Consider the following 16,471-nt stretch of genomic DNA (forward strand, 5'->3'; position numbering starts at 1 on the left):
ATAGGTATTCAGAAGGCTGTAAAAACCTGCCAGTGTTAAAGCAGAACAACAGATATTTGTAGTGCTATTTCTGATCTACAGAGTTTCTGCAGCGAGGACACAGAACAATTCTTTGACACAGGATCCCAAGGCTTTGATCAATCCCAGTGTGCAAACCCCACATTTATAAGGACCAGGAGCGTGAGGATGTATCAGTGCTGCAGGACAGTGTAAATATGCCCATGCCATTTTAAATGACCTAAGTGGGAACCAGAGGCAGCCTCGATGCAGCAGCAGAAAGCCCACTGTCATTAGGGGCAGCACGGAGCCCTCCTTACCAAGGGTGCTGCTGTAACGGGCCATGACTGGTGTCCTGCACTGGACAACAGGCCACTCTGTAAGTCATGACCTACAGATGAACTATGTTTCAACACCAAAGCACACAAGACACAAGACAGTGTTTCCTGTTGGGCTCCTCAAACAGAAGCCCAGCACTCCATGTTTCTCCTCCTCATGGGAAAGCCATGAATGTTCTGCCCCGCATGCTCCATGTAATAGCACATTAATGCTGATACCTGATTTCCTACTCATGGGTTCTGTTCCTGCATCCCAAACTGTGATTGTGTGTGTGAATATATATTTTTAACTGACTTCAGTTATCTAGACCTAAGCTACTTTTTTTTTTTTTTTCTGCAGAGAAATACAGATGCAGCATGAAACTCATTCTGAAATTCTGTGTGGGGAATCCAGAGAGAGTCCAATCCTTTTTGAAGAGGATTATCCATGTCCTCATTCCTCTCTGCAGGGACAACAACAGAAGCTACTGCCATCAGGCTGTCTCCATTGCTCTGCCAAATCTAACAAGCAAGTTCCCTGCTGACACAACTCCATTAAAACCCATGGATTTTCATCTTTGGAGATTACAGCCCTAAAACTCTTTTCAGGGATTTCCCAAGTGAAAGAGCACAGATTGACCTTGAAGAAAAATTAAAGGCTCTGTCATCAATTGCCAATATTTGAAATTCAACAACTGTAAGCTCAGGGAAGAGCAGCACCTGGAAAAAAATCCACATATCCTATGGATAAAAATCATGCCTAAACAAAATAAGAACATATTTCTATGCTTAGCCCACGGTGACAGTAACATCATGTATAAGGTGTATGCAAATACTGCATTGTTTCTATGGTTTTATACCAACTTGAGAGTCCACGGTAGACAAGGATATGGGGGCTCCATTGAGCAGTTAAAGTACATTAAACATATCGCCTAAACACTTCTTAAAAAAACAAAACTGAACTGTCACAACGTATTAGGGAGCTTAATTTCCAAAGTTTAGGTTCCTGCATTTGAAGTAATACACATCAGAAATTAATCTGGATTAACTGTCCTTGGGATCTCTGGATACTTATGCCCTAAGCCTGCAACGAGAGGAATTCAAAACCAGACCTCCTTTTTCCATCCCAGTTTCCTCCTCCTGCTGTAGTTCCCAATGAAGTCACCACCCTCTGTAGCTCAGAGCAGTTGCCACTAAGTTCAATGAAGCTGTCATGGTTGCATCAGGGATTTATTTGGAACCTTATGTTGACTTTAACACGGGAACATGTGGAACCAGATGTGTATAAGAGGAAAGGGCTATTTAAAATAAACATCTGGGGAAAAACGAAGGAGACAGGAGAGCTCAGTGCACACATCTCGAGCTGCCAACAGTGAGACTTGCAGTTATAGTGGGCAGGCTGCGCCAGGGTTAGCTGGAATCTGTCCCTGGGAATTTTCCCTGAGTGCTGTCAACAGTATGCCTGGGCTGGATCTTATTTTAGCCATCCAGCTTAACCACCATCTGCCTAAAGCTAGAAATGATGTGCACTCCTCTCCTTCCATCATGGTTCCCCCCTGAGATCAAGAGACAGAAAACCATCCCTGAGTCTGTCACTGATTACAAGACAATCCTATCCATGGGCAAGGGAAAGGATAAACAACGTGTGGGGAGCTCTGTGCAGTGACCAGGAAATCCACTGTGCAGTGGAATAATGCTGGGCTCACGTGCTAAGGTTACACAAGCGCCTCATCTTCGTTGTGTACCACTAAAGAGCCTGGCTGGCTGTCATCTCCCATTTCCCAGTGTCTGCTGATGTTAGTCTGTTTGTTTGCTATTAATGCAAGACATTGAGGGTTTGGCATGGTTCACTAAATGGATGCACTTCCCTGGCAAGACAAACAACAGAAACACTTCCCTCTGAGGAACACAATGTTTCTGAGACACAGCAGATCCTGCTGAGTCCCCTCAGTCCTCTCCAGTCACTGCTTCTGTATCCACCCATGGAGATGAGGGTGGATACAGCCCTACTGGCTGAAAACCACGTAACTCCAGGTAGCTTGTTCATACGAGTAGATTAGACCTTGCTGAAAGATGAGGTAAGGAGTTTTAGGGTGGTTCTGGCTGATTATTTGAAGCCTCAGCAGACTGGTTATTTACCAATTAAGTAGAAACAAAACTTGCACTTATTTAAAAAAATAAGAAGCTTTGGCAAAAAAAGAACAAATATATTTTATCTTGGTCCATGCCATGACGTGTACTTGACAGTTTAAAAAAGCAAGAAGAGATAGAATAATAAATTTTTAGGCAAAGATGTGAAATACCCTTTGCAATTACTTTTAGAAGTAATCCTTCACACCCCAAAAATGAGAAACACTGGCTTTCATAAGGTTCCCTTCCTTTTCAGTTGCACAGAGAAACAAAGAGAGTGAATGAAAAAAATGAAATCCACTTCATTTTTTCCAAGACTTTGGATCACTTGGTGTACAGACCAATAGTAAAACTGAGCTGCTAATTTTCAGAAGGGTGAGTGTTTGCAGCAGCCCATGACAACAGCCGCAGGAGCCTCTGTGTGCAGTGGGTCTGAAACACAGAGTGCTGTAGGAAGAGACTGGGGTCAGCAGCAGGCCTGCATCTCTGCCCACAGCAAGGGCATCCAGAAAAGTCATTTACAGTGGAAAACATGCCTGGACTATGCTCCTCAGCAGTGTCATCAGCACTTTATGCTTTCTCATTTCCTATTCAGGCCCTGGCTGGGATGAGAACCTCAGCCTGTGTCTGGGTTCTTGGTGGTATTTTCACTCTGAGGTGGAAATGCATTTTCTGCAGGCCAGCTCAGACATGTTTGCTAAAACTGCAAGCACTCAGCAAGGGCTGAGTTTTTAACACCTTTAAAAAGGCCTTCTGTTTCTCTCTGGCTTTTACACAACCAGGTATCTCATCCAATTTGGTTCTTCTGTAGATCCCCATGAAAACCCTGTCAACAAGTTCTGCCTCACTTTCATCTTTGTAAATTTGAGGAAAAAATCTATAGTATTTCTCCAATGAAAGAAACCCTGTAACCACAACTGTGCTTTCTTGAATACTTGACTTTCACAGAACAGTGCCTTAATCAATAATCAAGAGAACAGCTTTGAACGCATACAAATCATGCGGGTCCACTTCACCACAACTGTATGCTGGAGTTTATTTTTGAAGAGCAAAGCATTTTCCAACAGATTGTACGCTAATGACACTGCTGCTGGCAAAACAAACTACCTTCACCCTGGGCTGCTTCCAGACACTAAACAAAGCCTTAATAAACCCAGACTGTCATTTAGAGGTAACTATCTCTAAACCTGTATGAATGATTTAACATGTAGTGCTGTCATTCAGCATCACTGCTACATAAGATATTACCTCTGAACATGCAATGAAAGTTTTTGATTAAAGCATAAACAAAATGAGAGATTAACAGGTTCCATGATGTTCTGAAGCTGGGTTTATTCAGCAGTTGAAGAGACTGTGCAGGAGTTTTCACTTTTTCTGAGATAACCATCTCAGAACGTATCCTCTCTCTCTCTGTGGAAAGTTTCTTCCATACTATTTATTTGTTTTACACCTATGCACCTGCCACAACACACACAATGAAAATAAATTTGGGGAAATTCTTGTTGTTGGAAGAATATGGTAATCTCAAAAGAGTGATGTCTAGTCCTTGTCATTTTGCTATATAAATGTTATAGCTGTAATTTTTTTTGAGGAAGCCAGGGAAAGATGCCAAGTCAGTTTATACCTTTGTATACTCCATTTGCAAACAAAAATTATCATTATTATATTATTAAAAAAATTAGTTACTGTGTCCTCTTCCGAAGACAGACATATATATTGATAGAAATAAAGGAACTCATAAGATAATGCTTTTGCAAAGAAACAAGAACAATCCTGGTGAATTCCCCATCTTAGATGTTAATAACTCAGGACTCTTTGCCTGGAATGATTTTGTAATTTAAAAAAAAAAAAAAAGTAAAATAGAAAAAACTTGTTTTCAGGGCAGCACAGAAAAGCATTGCTACAACAGCAAAACAAATCAAACACTGATCAATACCCCCGTGGTCACCTGTTAACAAAGACTCATGATGTGTTTTGAATGCACTTCGTCTTGGAGTCATATTTTCCTCTTTCCCTGACGGTTTATGGTAATGAAACACATATGAAATCACTTCTGGAAAAAGGACGGCCCTCCTCCTATTTTGCTTTGATACATCCTTTGTGGTGGTGCCTAAATTACAGATCAGGGGTGGAAAACAGTGCTTACAGCTAGATCTGACTGAAGATGGTGGAAAGCCATCCCAATGATCTGAAGGACTTCAAAAAGGATTCAGAGTCAGTTCTACCACATTTTGGTGCCATTAGTGTCTGTTTCAAGTAGTTTCTGTCCTTCCCTCTCCAATCCCAAAGAGCTTGGAAGGCAGAGAGCATGGTGGAGACTAATTTAACTTTCTTGACTATAGAAGAATGTAATGAAAGAGTTTTCTTTTAAATACAGGGACCTGAATTTTAAGTTCTCCAGCAGGCTGTTTCATTTACTTTTGAAAATGCGTTTGCTCATCCCATCGTCAGATGAGATTCCTCAGAGCAGCAAAGTTGCCAAGCACTGCCTAACTGGTATCCTTTAAGAGGTAATCATTATACAAGAGCAGAGCTTTGGGGAATTGGCACCACCACACACCAGGGCACTGCCCAGTGGTACTCCTGCTCATACACAACCTGACAGCACCTGAAAATACACTGAGCAGCTGACCCAAGCACAGGGCTGTGCTGGCATGGTGGCTGCTTTCAGGAGCTGACACCCCCAACACAGCACCAGCCTGCACAGCAGAGACATCTCTGTGCAGCACAGATACCTGTGTGACCCTGGCTCCTACAAACACCAGCAATGGAGGAGGTCCCACTCTGCTTGATTCTGTAACTACAATAAAACCCCACCAGAACTGCTTCTGACATTTCTCAAGAAAAGGCAACAGGAGACTGGACTACAAGAAGAATCAAGCAGATGATGGAAAAATAAAAAAAGAAAACAAAACACTACCCTCATGCTGAAACATCCTTAGTCCCTCTGATTGCCCACTGTTGTAACAGGAGTAAAAGTCACCATCCCACAGCAGTCCCACAGCACAACTAACAACAGATTTCACTGCAGGTTGAACCCATTTCCTTAGTTCAGGCAAAGGCCTGGAAAGGCATGCTTTGGCCATCTGTACCTGCAGGACACTGAGAACATCTTCATGTTTCAGGTGAGTACAGCTTTGTGTGAGACCCCTTTCAAGGCATTTCTACCCAGAGCAGCAAGGTCTTTGCTTAAGTGTGAGTGCAAGACATGCCATCTCCTGCAGCAGAGGGTATGAATGAAAATATAATGGGAACCAAATCAGACTCAACTGTTTTAAAGAAAACCAGGTTTTTTTGTTATCTTTGAAGCCCTTGAGCATCAGCAATCTCTCTCCTTCAGTGAAGGACTCTGCAGCAGAAACAATCCCCCATACACAGCTGGGCTCCATCCCTTGATGGCTTGACAAGGGTGGGTATGTGTTTTTGTCTAAGCCCTGCACTTGACTCCCTGGGCCAGAAAAATACTTGGAAAAGACAAGGAAATTCTGTAGTGTCACCACACCCCATTTCCATGAAAAGCAAAGCTGCCAAGCAAAGCTCTCTTAGAAGAACCTTTGCATAGAAAATACAAGAGAAAGAAAATCAGTAGGTTTTCCTGATTGCAATGACTTAATACCACATTGTATAGCATCATATTTAGTTCAATATCTTGTCTTTGAAGAAAGAAAATAAAATCCATATTTTCTTTTGGAAGCCATCTGTATTTTCTTCAGATGTGGCTTACAGTCCTGGGTTTCCAACTGGAAATATTCTATCAAAGATCTGATTTTCCACGATTGCTTTTTATTCTTTTTAGATAGTCTCTATAAGATGTTGCAAATGGAGTTTTCAGGGATGTCCACAGAGTGGAGAGTTCTTATTAGTAAAGGTTTGAACTATAAGGGAAAAATCAGAAGCCATGCCTGCATAATTGTGACTGTGCTGACAACACACAGAGAGAACAGAGGAGGAAAGAGTCCCACACCCTGTGCCAGGGTACAGTCTACCTCACCTCTGATTATTCTCCTACTCAAGAATCTCTCCTGAGCTTCTTCTTCAGTCTCCCAAAGACCTGTCTCCACAAAATTTTTCTATGCTTTACTGGAGGTATTTAATTTTCTAACACAAGGATTTCTAGTTTTGTCCATGGTTGGTCTATGTGTCAGAACAGTGGCAGAGAGGAAAGTCAGCACAAACATCTCTCTGTTGGAGACAGCTGGAAGCAACCCCACCACCCACCTTCTTCACAGGCTTCAAAGAAAATTCACAGGAGCTTTTCTACCATCTAATACAGCTGGTGCTCTTCCAGCTCCTGCTCTCACAGAGCAAGGTGACCAACTTCCACCTTCTCCAGGGAATTGTATTCTGGGATGGTATTGCAAAGACAGGAGCCACAGGCACAACCTATGGCATCATTCAGGAACAACATAAAGCTGGCTTTGGCCAACTTGCAGATAGCATGAAATAACTGTGCTCACAGCCACTGTGTTATTTTAGGGAGGATCTTAACAAGGCAAAGTTAGTGGAAAAATGTAGTCTCTTTGATAGGAAAAAATAAAACAAGTCTTCAAGCACATAAGGTTTTTTTATGTCTGACTAGATAAAAGAGGTAAACACACAAAAACAAGTAAGTTTAGGACAAGCCTGAGCCCAGCTTAGCCATGGAAGGAAGGGATATGCATACATGACCATTCAGGTTGTTTTCTCTCTGAGCTCACATAAAATCTGCCCTTAGTGCAAAGTTTTCATAGAGACAAGTGAAAATCATAACAAACTCTCTGGAAGCAAAATTCCATGAACTCCGGGGTTATTACAACTCTCTCCTACTTTTTTGTGGTTAGAGCACATAATATCACCTGCCAAACCTTCTGTTGTTCGCAGTAGAAGGTCAAAGTGCTTTAATAAGAAAAGATACAGCAGTTGTGCTTTGGATAAAACTGCATTTTTAATCTGGCCACAGGCTTTATGAATGCCATTCTAATTACTTCATAAAATCTAACTAAGTTTTAATCCTACTTTTACTTCTAGAAATTTACTTCTAGCCATGTTTTAATTAGAGATGGAAAAAAACCCCCTAACAACCACTTTCAAAAAGCCCTCTTCAGACAACAAAACACCTTCATAGTATAGTGCATGCTTTGCCACAAAAATCCCTATGACACTGCTAGTAAAAATCACATTTCTCTGAGGCAGATAAAGACAGATTACAGTAAAGAATCATCCTGAATTCCTGGGGACCTAGAACCACAGCCTCACACCATCCCTTCATGTTGATCTGTTACAAAGCACTGCCATCCCAGCCATAAATTTAAGCCAGAGTTCTCAGGTGTGACCCATTCTCCTCATTGCCAGACAAAACCCTTTTCTGCTTCAGGTGCAGTTTATCATGCAGCAATGAAAACAAACCCTCAGAAGGCAAATCCTCCTGCCAATCCTACCAACTTGATTCCAATTGCATTAGCAAGCCCAACCGACTCTTTCAGGTCGATTCCTGATTTCCAGTGAGTTACCACATCCATGTTCTGGTTCACATAGTTTTGGGGACTTGTTTACCTATTGGCTATCATTTCTGATTTTTCACCCTGCAATGTCTGAAATTCTTTTCCATCAATGACAGCAGCAGCCACCTTGACTCTCCAGAGCTTTGACACATAGCAAATTAAAACCATGGGATATTAGCTGTTTCCCTGACCATGACTACATGTTACCTAGAAAAGAGCCTACTGTGCTCATGCCTAGAGGAAGATTCAGATATTCCCTTCTTACAGATTCACGTTTCTAGGCAGGGATTTTCAGAAAGTGTACAGAAATTCCATTGGCAAAAGATTATTTTAACTGTAGAGATGCAGCTGTCAGCTCACAGAGGTACAGTTTTAAAAAGCAACAAGAGGAGGAAAGATCTCCCTGGATCTGCAGTGGGTACATCGGTACTCGTAAACCATTCCCAAGGTAAATCAGTTGAACATCCAAACCCAGAAATTTTGAAAAGTTCATATCAAGGAAACTTGCCTGGATATGACATTCTAGTTGAAATCTGCTCTCTCAAGCTCTCCTTTGTTTCCAGCAAGTCCTAACATGCAGTGGTGCAAATTAGAGAGAGCACCAGTAAATAACAGAATACTAGACATTGAATAAAAAGGGAACAGGGTTTCTACAGGGAATTTTTTCTTCAGGCAGTACACTCAAGCTCTGATCCATAGTGCATTGGTGGCCTCATTTGACACCTTTTTAGATGTTTCCCATCCATGCACTTCCCTTTAACTCATGTTAGGCCACTAACTATCCATGGTGTGCCAGGATAGCTCTGCTAAAAGCCCTGCTCCTTTTCATTACCGTACACTGCTGCATGGAGGGAAGAGCATATGTTCCTTGATTTGCAGCAGAGAAGCTCCTTTCCCTTTAGAGATGCCTGTCTGGCAGCCAGTCTCTCTTTTCAGATGCACTTTTTCCGGAGGCGATAACCTCCGATTACCCCAAAAGTACCTGATGGCACAGTTCAGTAATGAATGCTCAGGTCATTCCCATTCAGGCAATGGCTTTCCTTAACTTAAGTGGATGGGACTTTGTGAGATTCTGCATTCTTTTCTTAAAAATCTTTGCCTCACATAAGGAATAGTGGTTTGTTTGTGGCCACCACTGAATAAATAGTAAACTGAAGGAGCTCTGAAGTTAAACATCCCGGAGGGTTCGGAAGCTTCTCAATAATTGCAGGGTAAATGTTGTATGGATATCTATATCATGTCAAGTAATGGTCTATGTATCTTGGGTGCTTTTTAAAAAGCAGCCTGGAATCTGTAAGTCATACTGACATGTTACCAATTTTGGCCCTAATTGATGATCTGCCTGAAAAGAACAAAGCTGCTACTCTGGTTTGGGTTTTGAGACTGACCACAAATGTTCACATCCCAATCCTGCTGGATTTTATTTGACTGCTTTTAGTAACAGAAATACCTCTGTTACAGCAGTGCCAAGAAGCCAGACTGAAACCATATTGTGTTCAAGACACTGCACAGAGACAAAAGTACAAATAGCCAGGAAAAGGGAGAGATGAAGAGGATTAGCAATAGGTAAAAAAACAAGTAAAAGAGCACATGACTGGTCAGCAGAGGCACTAAAGCACTGACAGCTTTTCCCTAATGGGCTTGTCCTCTGCCAGAGCCATTTGTGGAGTGACATTCCTCTGAGCCTTACCTTACTTAACAAGCTGCTTTTCCTATTCTCCTGCCTCCTCGGGAAGAACAGACAATCGAGGTCTCTATAGGACACAGAGCTGCTTTTAACTAGGAATGGGGAGAAGAGAAAGGGATAAAGTCCATTTCCTTAAGAGGGGTGCTGACAGAAAGAGGTTGGAAAGCTGCATATGCCCTCCCTCTGTGTCTCCCTCTGTTCCACATCCTCCCTTTTGCAGAGGACACGCCATTCCAGTGGCATTCTCACACTGGAGCAGGGCAGATCCCTGAAATTGCACGAGACAAGGAGAATGTTATGGAGAATGTGAGCAGGGATGTGGATATTCTGGGTTTGGGGAAATGGAAAAGGTCCCCACCACTAGGCAGCTTTTTAGATAAATCTGTCTGAGATAACTTTCTCTGAGTTCACTTGGGGAAATTCTGGCTGCAGAGCCCAAATAATTGGCTTTTACATTTCAGAGAACTGGCAACAGGAGCAGCCGTGCAATGTATGTGTGGCAATTTCAAAAGTCAAGTGGCCAGCACAAACCAGAGCTCATGGCTTTCGGGCCCATCATCATCTCAGTGTGGGAGGTCTGACAGAGGACTCTGAAGTGCTGGGTGTGGTACCAGCTCCCCTCTCGGAGCACTAGTTTTATGGTCACTCTCTGAGCCACTACACCCAGACTGCATATAAAGAGTCAAATCTGCCTGGGCACTGGGAGCAGCACAGCTGCATTGGCAGAGCTTCCTGCCCAAACAGCACTGTTCCAGGGAGGAAGCTTGGGTACCTCTACTTGGCACAGTACTGGATGTATGCAGATCTGTAATTTCAGAGTTAGAGCATTAGAATAGACACAATATGCTCTCATTCTTTATGTAAGACTTCAAAAAAAAAATCAATTTAAGCAACAGAGCAAATTTGATAAAAGTTTGATGAAAGCATTTTTCCTGGACCTGTACAGGCCTCCACAACACTCAGTATGGATACTGCTGCATGAACTTGCTGCTTTGGACAATATTTGGACAACACTAGGTAGGTAGTCTTTCCAGCAGTTTCCCACACAGCAGTCCTGCATCCACAGGGGACAAGGATCAGGGGCAGACAACAAGCCAATAAGATCTGAAGGAAATCAGCGGGATGCTGCAGGATGATATTATTATGCCAGTCAGTCACTCAGCTGAATACATGTTAAATTCAGCAGCTGGCTTGTGGCCAAGCTTCTATTTCTCCTCCAGCCTGAGTAGCCACCGGTGGGTTTGCAACAACTGCCCCTGCCCAGGCAGGCTGTGCAGGCTCCTGGGGTTTTCTCTGCATTGCACACAGCCTTTGCCTGACTTACGGCATCTGTAAAAGCGCAGACCTTGCAGTTCCTGAGGAGCCTGCTCCTGCTCTCCCCACACCAGAGCCAGGGACTGGCCTCCAACACTACCAGAGGGAGGATCGGGCCCCCTTGCAGAACAAGTGCCTACCAATTAGTGACACTAACTGATTCTATCTGTAGAGAATCGTTATGAAAAATGCAAAGCATTATGCAGCCACTATTAATCTTCTGCTTTTGTTGCATTTACTCATGGTTTATGGCCCTCCGAGGAGGATAAATGATCAAGGCATGTACTCACATTGTTATTTGTCTATTTGTCTGTGCAACAATACACGTGCTCAGCACTAAGTAGAAGTTATTTTTCATGGGGAATGCAGCTTTAAGGCTTTTCAAGGTCAGAAGGCTTTCTGAGGAAAAAAACCTGCAAGTGACTCCGGCTCATTTGCTGCCAGCTCTTCCTTTTAAAGTTACAACCCACAAAAGACCATAAGCAGGCTAAGACTCCAGGAGGAATGCCCACAGAAGTGCTCGGGAATTTTTGTCTTTTGCCAGGGTACAGTATGGCACACAGGTGTGTTTGCAGGACAGGTAAGGTCATTGCTGTCAAATGACAATTCCTGTTCCAAGGTATTTAACATTGACGAAACAGTGCTTCCACTCTGCACTTGTGCTATTGAAATCTCTCCTCTCTCTGCCACTTATAGCTTATAGCTCAATGTGAGCAACAGTATTTTTGCCCAGTTTTGTTTACAGCAGGGATTTATTTCTGGAGGCTAAGTTCTAGCAAATTCAGGCTATCTTACATCTGCAGTGGTGCTTAACTAGCCAGCAGACACTAACAAATAGCACTAAGAAATGTTCTTTGGCACTGCATGGCTGTTTGCAAGAACGACCATCTCCGTTGTGAACACAGAGTACTTAAAACAATATTAGCCCAAAAACGGAATTCAAAAGCAATACAAATATTTTAGTAGCTGCTGCAGAAATTACATTCTAGTTCAAATGATCAGATATCCATGTTTACTTTGAAAACATACAGATGTAGGTTCAAACCTTTCCTAAGTTTTTAGTCTTAATATAGAAATATGATACTAGGAGAGGGACAGCTCTCTGCTATTTGAAAGATGATTAAGATGAGAAACAGCGTTTTTCATCTCATAGTCATATGGCAAAAAACAGCATTTGCCCCTTCCTTGCTTGGAGAAACAGTGAGGCTGAACCTGGTCCAGAGCCAACTGTGTCAATGCAAGTCTTCCTGTCACTTCTGCAGCTTTTGGGTCTGGCCTATAAATACAAAATATGACTTCAGCACCATGTCACACAAAACAGGGAAGTAAAATGTGCTGCCAAAGTAGCTATTAGGTAAAGCCAAACATCTGCTGCCTGATTCCCCCAAACAAAGCTCCGTTCAGGCAGAGGGTAATATCAAATATTTATAAAACATACAGAGAAACTTGATTTCACACCTCACGATTGTCTTTTGTTCTTGTATTTCTTCCTCTCTGCTTCAAGTCAACCAAAAATAGCAAGAGAAATCCGAGAAGATGACTTTTCCCAAGACACTTGTTAAATGTATTCCTTAAAATAGGTTTTGTTTCCAGAAACTGTTCAGAGTGCTCACATTTGCATGTATCTGATCCCTCAGTCACTGCCATTTGGTAGATCCGCAGTCATTAAGTTAAGCAGTCTAATTTCAGTAACTCAAGATGTGCAAAGAGAAAGCTAGTGGAGTATTTGACAATGAATATTCAGACATCATGGAGGATGCTGAACAATACTTTCAAACTATTCAATGGGATATGATTCAGTGGATCTTGCCAGGTGACAAACGGCCACTGCTTGAATAGCAGGTCCTTTGCAGAACACTATCAATGCTATGCTGTGAATATTGTATCGCTAACAATAAATGTTTTGACAGATAATGATGCATTTATATATAAATCAATCAGACACTACACTCTCAATTATACATACTGTTAATTGCTCAATCTTTTTAACTGTTGTGAATGGTGCCTTCATCAAGGGTTTGGTCTGTCATAAATCAGAATGGTTCATTTAATACCTCCTTGGGCAAATTTATTTACCTTAGCTGAAGTGCAGAGATGTGAAGAGAGCGGAATTTGGCCCACCATATCTTAACCTAAAGTGTTGTCTCCTCCAGCTTCATTTACAGCAGGTGCTGGCATTGATGCCATGACTTTTTGGAGACTATGGATATGTAGAAGCTCCAGACTTTATCTTATAATTACAAAGTTGTAGGGCAGGACAGTTTAATAAACAGTTCTCTTTACTGTTTGAAAATTAGTGCGAAAACCACATACCATTTTTCTATCTTTATTCTTTACCTATGAAAATATATTTCTATCCCATTAATTGTTCCTATCTTTGGCATTACTCTCAGTTGCCTACTCTTTCTCCTGGTAACATTCCTACAGCTACCATTCTTCCTCCTGGGCACACATGGAGAAAGGCTATTGCCTCCATGCTCTGATGGCATGTCATCCGTGCTTCCAGAGCTGACAATTCCCTGACCTTTCTACCTGCCACTCTGCATTGCACTACAAGTTCACTTGCTGTCCAGTATCATTTTTGGACTGCACATCTATTTTCCTCCATGCCACTAAATCTCTGAGTCTGGAGTTAATTTTCCTACTAGATGCCCTCCATGTTTTTTTTTCCAAGCAGATTCTTATTCAGCATCATTTAGGTCATATTTCTAGTACCTTTCCTTCATGCTGAGTAGCATCGATATCAAGTTCACTCTGCCATCATATCTGCTTTCACATGCCACCAAGTGCTCTTTCAGATTTATAGAAAATGTTAGGCAAGAATGGATCTCATATGAACATGATAATTTCCACAGGATATCATCTGCATCAACCTCCTGCTTTTATTTCTAATTGCTTCTTACCCTTCTGCTAGTTAGCAACCAAAAGACACTTATAAATTCCAAAACATTTCAAAATTAAATTTTATCTGTAAGACTTCAACAGAAACCACATTAATATCAATCCAAGTCTTCTTAATTCACAACAACCCAGTTTTCAGGTCAGGTTTCATTCTTATAGCCCAGTATAAAGCAAGTGTTTATGATTCTGCAGTGGGTGCTGTTCAAGATACCTGAGCAGTCTCACATGGAAACCTCTTCTATTTGAAAAGGAGAGATCAGTCCCACTTTCCAACAAGGGCCTGTGGCAGGAGTAGAACAGGAAAGGAGAAGCAGGCATCACTGTATGTAGGTACACTTTTGTGCATTCCCTCTGAGCACTGGCTACTTGTTTGAGGTTTGCAGGCATGGCTGGAGTGGGAGCAGAAGCTTGGTCAGAGATATAACTCCAGCTGGCTGGATGGCACATGGAAAGCCCACACAAGAGGCATGTGCATATATGCACAGTCCTTTCCTGGGACTCACAGAACCACCAGGAATGTGTTGAACAGATTAACAGAACAGAATGCGTACCCAGATTACGGTAGAGCAAATCCTGCACAGTAACTATTCAAAAAGCATCAGACTTACTACACTTCTGCAGGACACCTTGCAGAGGGTTGGCATATGCTTTTGTTTTCATTTGGGAAACACAAAAATAAGTATTTCAGCCCTTGCTTTACAAGAACAGAACTTGGTACCAGCCTGTCTCTGTCCCCAGAGTTTCCTTAACAGAGCAAGTCTGTCTCTGCTGTTGCAGAAGGAACTGGGTGCCTACATTGCCAGAAGACTGAAGGAAAATAAAAAAAGGAAGAGGAGGCTGCTGGAGGATCCGTAGTTGTCAGGTGTGGCTGACCTTCCTGGTCATCTCTGCATTGATGTTTTGCTTTAAAGAGCATCAACCTTCTCCTAGTGCTGCCTTCTGAGCTGACCTGCAGTTTCATTCCATGGTCTTACTAGAGCTTGAAATTAGATCTACCAGACAGGAACTGCCAGGCTTTTTGAGTTCCAGTATTTCTAAAACATTCACAAATGCCAGATATGTCACTCCCCAACCTTTTACATCCTAGAGGTCAGAGGGAAACCTCGGAAAGGCATGGCAAGTCAGAATCCAGAAATAAAAGCCATCACACAGTCGAGTTTTATTACAGTAATGAAAGTTATCTGACAGGAATAAATGAACCCCTAAGAACATTCTCATGTGCACACACGCTTAGAAAAATAACCAGCAGAGGGAAAAGAGAGCAACAAAAAACCTTTCTCAAAGGCTCCTGTTATAGCTTTACTGTTATAACTTAAAAACCGCACTAGTGAACAAGGCAGTCAGGGGGCCCGGGGTGCCAGCATGACCTTTGTTTCCTGGTCCTTCTTACCTTGCAGTACCCAAGTATTTGGTGCCTCTGCATCCTGCAGAGTCCCTCACACGGGAGGCCTCTGGGCAAAAGCAAGTGGCAAGTGGAGGTGTGGCCTGTGATGCAGGAAAGAGCTCATTCCTAAGGCTTCCCTTCCAACCAAACTCTGCCACTGAGAGGATGGCAAAGATCCTGTTACTGCAAGGGTCAAGTCCCCCTTCTATCTTAGTATAACATGGAAATATTCAGTGAGCCTTTACCTTTCTTATCCCAACTACCTCTTTTCCCTCAGACCCTGCTCCCCCCTGAGCTTTCTGTTTCATTGTATTCACCTGGCACTGGATGTGACTGTTCCTCTGAGACAAGTTTTGTGACCGCGGCTCTCTATACATCAGGTTTCAGCACGTTAGACCTCCACTGCATTACCAGGTAACAATTAGCAATTCCTGCCACATGGGCCCTAAATTCTGCATGTTCCAACACCAAAATTTAGAGGCCCAGCTGGTCCTTGGGTTATCTTTCTCTTGAATCACATGAACAAGGGACCAGGTAGATAGAGTACGGTGTTGCTTGGCAGGTCTTCTCCTCTTTCATTTCCGCTGCCCTCTGTGTGGTCCTGTGAGTGGAATCAGCCTGTTTCCTGCCTGGACTCCTTCTTCCCTCTGTGTATAAATAAGGGCCTGAATCCACAGACTTCATTACTCAGGTCTGCATCATCATTACTGCCATCACCTACAAAAACTAAAAGCTTATGCATATTCTTTGTCTTGTGGAGAAAACCTTTAAGTCCTTCCATGTGCTAGACCTTCTCATTTGGTTTGCTTCTAACTCTTCAGAATTTTATTTCACACAACAATTAATTGATCCTCTGTTTCTCACTACACTGAAGGCTGTACCTTATTGAAGGCTTTATCTGAACAGAAATGGTAATTCATCAGCACTCCAATATCTCTACATAGAATGTACTCATTTTGCTATAATGGGCTTTTTTAATCTTGCTGACAATTGAAATGTTGATATTTTTAAGGTTAATGACCCACTGATAAATACCAGAAAACACATTTACACTCAAGTAGTTTTTAATAACAGCTGTTGCAAAGTGTGACAAGAATGCTTTGTGCCTAAATAGGCTTTAGGAGCAGTACTTCCTAAAATACCTGAAGCCCCCTTTTACTACCCAAGTGGTTTCTCTGACAGTTACTGGGTTTGCTTTTGTGCTAGATTCTTAGGTTTATTACACTGAGTTTGTGTATGAACTGGCTGGTTTTTCTTTCAC

The sequence above is a fragment of the Corapipo altera genome, unplaced genomic scaffold (assembly GCF_003945725.1).
Source record: "Corapipo altera isolate COAL_440 unplaced genomic scaffold, ASM394572v1 175, whole genome shotgun sequence".
Classification (NCBI taxonomy): Eukaryota; Metazoa; Chordata; class Aves; order Passeriformes; family Pipridae; genus Corapipo; species Corapipo altera.